We start from the raw sequence: 6,000 nt of genomic DNA, 5'->3' as shown, positions 1-6,000 counted from the left end.
GTTTGCAAGATGACTGTTACCACTTACACTCTCAGCAACTTCAGTTTACAAATATTTGGCTGCAGTAAGAGATGATGTGCTTTTCATTGTTCCATCTTTTTTCACCCAGACTGAACTCTCACACAAAACTCCACCTTAAGAGTGATAATTGGTGCTTAAATAAGTAGATTATTTAATACAATGATTTCTTTTTACTCTGCAATGTTCAAAACTACATAAAGGATCAGGACTAACTGCAGGAGCAATCCGGAGGGGCACTGCTGCTACACTGAAGGGTTTACACTGTTAACAGAAAACAAACTTCCCCCAAACATCACCCTCTCTTAAGAAAATAAAGAAATAAAAACCAGCCAGCACAGAGCCTCGAAGCCTCACAGCAGCACAAAGGAACAGCACTGAGTGCTGGGGAGAGAGAAAAAACTCTTCTCAGTTGGGATGCTCAACCCTCAGCAATTGGATTTCGTGATGGAACACTCTGAATGAGGATGTATCACAGCATAAATTACACACTTCTTTCACATTTAGTGGAAATATTGTTTGTGGCAGAAATGATCACAGTGTGTATAAACACCAGGACATGAAACACACCAAAATACCTTCTTCTGTGTAGAATGTCAGTGCAAAAATAGGTTGCTTTGGAATGTTCAAGGAAGCCTCTTTAAAAGGTTTGGATCAAAGGTTCTGATCAGAGGATTTTACAAACCAACAAGTGACGGGCCAGAGTTAGTACCTTACATTAACCCAGTAATATTTACATGAGAATTCCAAATGTTTTAGTTCTAAATATATGTACTGCTCAATTTGTCACGAGACCCAAAATAAGCATAAAGTGTTTCTGGGAAAGGATGACCAAGAATGTACACATAGCTCTGAGCAATGTCTGAAAAGTCTCTCCCTTGCTGTAACCTTGGGGATGAACCTGCTGAACATTCATGAGCTCTTAGTGACTGTGGGAAACTCACCAAGTTATCCCACAATAAAATAGGGCTTTATGTGCCATATGAAGCTCTCAGCCCATTTTTTTAACAAAAGGCAGTAGGGTTTGCTAGATGGACTTTTTAGCAACTGAATAATGGATTTTTAAAGACTGAGTACTTTAGGTAAATTTTCCCCTAGTCATAGGTCTAACTGAACAAAAGTCAAGGTGAATTTTCATTTGCTATCCTACTTAAAGAGGAAAATGTAACTTTATATGATCAAGACTGATCTTCCATCACCTGACAATTCCCAAGTCTTTCTTCAGAATTCATTTAGAAATATGCTTGATGTGAAATACTAAATCAACTGGAAGCCAGCTGTAAAGAAAAAGGGAAGCCAGGAATGCTGTGAAAAACACCATGGTTTCTAAACTCCAATTTCACCACTTGCTTTCACAGCAGAATTGTTATATTAAAATATGCACTTCTCAAATATTGGAATTTAACTTTGGGATTCATTTCTCTTTGTCAAAAGTGTTTTTATTTTGTGCAAACTTTGCCTGTTTGCTGAAGAAGAAATTTGCAAGATTTTTTCCAGGAACTAGATGATAGTTATGTCTTTGGAAACTCAAAACTGCCCAACACAGAATTCTTAAGGGGAAAAAAAAATATCTTTCTACTGATTCTCCTGAGTATTTATTAAGCAACAAATTCCACAGATCAATTTATTTTTCCTGATAAGAATAGAAGAAGAATTTATAATCTTAAGTTGATCCAATTAATAAAAAGTAAGGGAAAGAAGAAGTAAGGTACAACAAATAATTACAGCATCTCATGCACTGCCACCAAGGCATGTAACCATTAATAAATGTGTTAATTTACTGTTTAAATAGTTACTATAGATTTGGGGAGAACAGGACTCAGATGAGGAACCTGAGTGTTGGAGTAGCTGAAAGTGGCATCACATGCTGGAAGAAAAGAGATTCTTTTAGAAAAACCACAGTTGTGCTCTCAAATACACCCAAAAAACATACAGTAGGTTGGCTGTTTCCTGTATTGCTGTTTATGTTACCCATTGTCAGACATTTTGACACACCACAATGAGAAAATTGCTAACAATATTATCTCCAAAAAATCTGAGAATTAATCACTGTGGTTTTGAATTATAAGCACAATGATTTCCTTTGAACCATTCATCAAAAAGACTAGGAATTCTATGGCTGTTGTGATTTCTCCAGTTCTTTAACTTTTACAGCAGCAGCTCAACGTCCCACTGCATGAGTTGTGTATATCCAGGAGACTTTTCAAATAATCTCCAAGACAAGTTAAAATTATAAAATTTAAAGGCATTTATATGCTGCTGAAAACAAGAGTATTGTTTAAAAATAAATAAAGAAGGAAAGAAAAAAATTCACAGGTGACTCCTGCTCATGTGAGGCTGATATATACATATATATATATGAAAGAGGTTAATCTAACTTGGAACAGCAAACTTGAACCCTGAGGTTTTATTTTTACCATTTTTATAATTTTCAAGTCTTATAAATCAATGTAAGTTTTTAGTGAATAATCCTAAACAATGAAAACATCTATTCTTGAATAACAGAAAATATCTTTGAGAGGGAGCTGATGGAACAGGGGAGAAATTGAACATGAGAAACTCCATCAAAATCCAAGTACTGCAAATAGATTCCTACTGTGGTCTAATTTCTACACAGTGGGCAGGCAGGAGGGAGAGCTCCAAACTGGCAGCACCCTGGCTCTAACCACAGAAAGTGGTTTGCATAATAGTCTTTCAAAGAGGTGTCCCACATTTCCCTCTTCAAACCAGCCAGCACGCCAAGGACTCGGCTTTAACACCCTAATCGTCTTCTCCTGTTACCTGTTGAAAACCTTGTTCCACATCTCCTTTTCTCCACAACCAAGCCTCCAGCCAAGCACTGAGTGGAATTCCTGCTGCCACAGGAGGACTTCTCCTCTCAGTGCCAGCCTGCACCATGAGGGATGGCCAGAAGGGTGTTTGAAGCAGATTGTTTCATGGCAGTAACATTAAAGAGCACAGAAAAATCCCTCTCCTGTTCCTTACCTCACATTGTAAGAAAACCTCTCGAGCTGTATTGAAATGGTCAGAGCTGTACCCACCTGCACATGCACACACAGTGTTCAGCCAGCAGTGCCTGCCTGACAGCAGCTGAGGAAGCAGACTCCTAAAGAAAAAACAGAACATTCTGAAGCAGATTTAGGTACACATGGCCAGGGTAAGAGTTTCCTTACATATCCCAGTACGTTAAAATATCAGTTTATTTTCCATAGGCTTGTTGCACTTGGATTTTAAACTAATGACATTAAATATGACTTTTTCAATTTTTCTTTTTTTAATTTTGGATTTTTTCTTAGACACAAAGAACTATACAATTAAGAATGTAGTTCCAGTACAATATTAAATTTTGCATCATTTGTATTAGACAAATATGGTCATACAAAGCCAGGCTAAAAGCCAGATTTGCTGAAATTCAGTTATTTTACATCAAACAATATTTAAATTGAACTATTTTTCCTGGTTAATTAGAAAAACAAATTACAGAAGTATGGGGATTTTTCTTGTTTCAAAACCAAAGAAAATCCAGAGCTGTTCTAATTTTAAACATTTTTAAAGAGATCACTACGCTGCTGATTTTTGATGCACAGAGGTAGAAATTCATTATCAGAGTTACGTGTTCACATCACTCCTGAAGAAGAAGAAGAAGAAAAAATATTCTGCTAAAATATTTCAAAATGTTTCAAAACTAATTCCTATGCAATCATTTCTCTACAAGATTGACATAAAATGCCACAAAAGCAAAGCCAGCTAAATTCAGCTTCCATAGAGGTAGAAGTTCTAATCTTCAGTTCATAATGCTTTGGAGCAATCTCCAACAAGGAAGCAGACAGGTTTTATGGTTTCATATTAAAGCCTCTGAACTTCCCTACATCTGAAAGTTTTTACAGAAAAATATTTCAACATGAGCTGCTTTACAATGCTGGGTCACTCTCACATGTCTGCTAAAATGGAAATTAGAGATAACTGACAGTAAAGTCAGGATTGAATCCAGGGAAACTATTCAAATGAATAAGAAGAGAGGTAACCCTCTGCAAAAAGCCAAGTTTTGGGTGGCAGGTGTCCTAGTAACAAATATGAAAAGTTCCTGAATTCGCCAGCAGAAGAAAGAAGGAATTTTTCTCCTTTGCTATAATGTCCTTGAAATGATGCATTCATGTTATAGTCTCCCCAATGTTCTTCCTAGTGAATTACTGTGGTCCCTCAATTTATTGCTCCAGAACTTTTTTACCCTTAGTGCTGTGCAAGGACAAAACAAAAGGAGAGCTCTTGCCCCAGAAGCTTTAATTACCATGAAGATGAGGTCTCTGCTGGGAGACAGTAGGCCTTAAGAAAATAAATTTATAGTCCTTCAAACCGTGGTCACTTTCCTGCTTTAAAGAGAAGTGAGCATTTCTCTTTTCTTCCCCTACCCCCCCTCCCCAGTGCTGTTAAATGCATCTCTGAAAATTCATCTCTCTGCCTTGAATTTAACAATTTATAGCTCTGCTACTTTGTGTGGAATAACCAGAGAGCCTGCTTCTAAATTAAGAACTTCAATTATCTTATTGCTAGCTGCATGTTAGCAGCATTTAAATTAATGAGAAGAGCATTCATTAAAGATAGCTCAGGGACATGTCTGGGAATGCATAATGTGCAAGCTCCAGCTTTTGTCACAGTTACTGTACTAAGTAAAGAAAGTTCCACTTTAACCCCCATTTCTACAGATTGTACCATTCACCCTTCCACACACCTTCTGTGGAGTTAAGCAACATATTTCTTTTCTTTTGTGAGTCCTACTTTGCTCTAAACATTGACTGGTTTCATTTTAGGTAATTTACTTTTACCAGGTTGTGTATCTCAGGCTAAAACCTACCCAGTTCAGCCTCCAGCAGGGCTGGGATTCTAACTTACAGATGAAGAATGGATTTTATAGAGGAAAACTGTAAGAACATTTCTTTAGGACATGCACTGCTATATCATCGTCGTTGGTTTTAAAGGAGTTTTTTGCGGTACACACTAGATAATGCTAAGTCCAAAAACAAAGAATTTTGCATATATATTTAAAACCATTTTAGAGGCAACAGATTTATTTTTACTCCTTCAGACTTAAACCATGTGTTTTGGGGTTAAATGTTAAGAAGGGCTGCTTAGAAAGAACAGAAATCCTGTGCAGGATTTTCTGGTGCTTATTCCCTGAAAGATAAACACCAGTGTCTTCTGACATGATACAGCCACTTTGCTTAGAAAGAAATATCATTACAGTAGTGACACACTGAACCTATAAATCATTTATAATCCGTGAGTTGCACTATGGATTCTTTTAGAAAATACCATCATCACGGTAAAAGACAATTTGCTAAATCAAATACACAGTGTGTGTTTCACCAAATCCAGGCTGTTAAACAGGTAGCCCTCACTTATTTCTCAAGGAGGAGAGAAAGGCAATCTGTTTAATGCTCTGCCTGGGGAGTCAGGCAGTCTGGATTCTGTTCCCAGCTCAGATCTACACCATTAGTCAAGTCACATCATTGCTCTGCTCTTCATCCCACATTCTTAAATGAGATAATAACATTTCTCTTATTATTTGGTCCCTTCCAAGTGTAAGTTCACCATGACAGAAGCCCATTCCTACTATATATGTCTGACTCCCCTGTGCCTTGGATTTTGTTTGGGTTTTCTGCATGATTCCTTGTCTTACTAATGACAATGGAATTCATTGCAGTATTCATTTTTAAGGCTAAAACATACAATAAAGTCCCTAAAGCTGCCTAAATAAGAAAGAAGTAGATACCCATAAAAATAGGTAAAAGAAAAAAGGGAAAATTCAAACTTAGAGGAAAATTGCCCTCTTATCAGCAAAATTACTCATTTTCTGTTGCAACTTGGCAGCCAAAAGCATCAAAGAGAAGGACAGTAAATCAGTGTCATTATGATCTGGATTTTCAGAACAATGAGGAAACAGATTTACTTTCAAAATTTAAAATGTTTAAATAAACTTCTGTA

General features: G+C 36.9%; 1 long non-coding RNA gene across 1 annotated transcript in view; it reads right to left on the bottom strand.

The window, feature by feature from the left end:
* Positions 1–3,005: 3,005 nt before the first annotated feature.
* The window catches only part of LOC115905893, a 29,251-nt gene continuing 26,256 nt past the window's right edge, over positions 3,006–6,000 (bottom strand). Inside the window, exon 4 of the long non-coding RNA XR_004060887.1 lies at positions 3,006–3,124. This is a non-coding gene — a long non-coding RNA (uncharacterized LOC115905893). The remainder of the gene's footprint in view (positions 3,125–6,000) is intronic.

The sequence above is a fragment of the Camarhynchus parvulus genome, chromosome 7, assembly GCF_901933205.1.
Source record: "Camarhynchus parvulus chromosome 7, STF_HiC, whole genome shotgun sequence".
In the NCBI taxonomy this organism is placed as follows: domain Eukaryota; kingdom Metazoa; phylum Chordata; class Aves; order Passeriformes; family Thraupidae; genus Camarhynchus; species Camarhynchus parvulus.
Note: the sequence above shows the minus strand (reverse complement) of the source record. Positions and strands in the feature narration are given on the sequence as shown.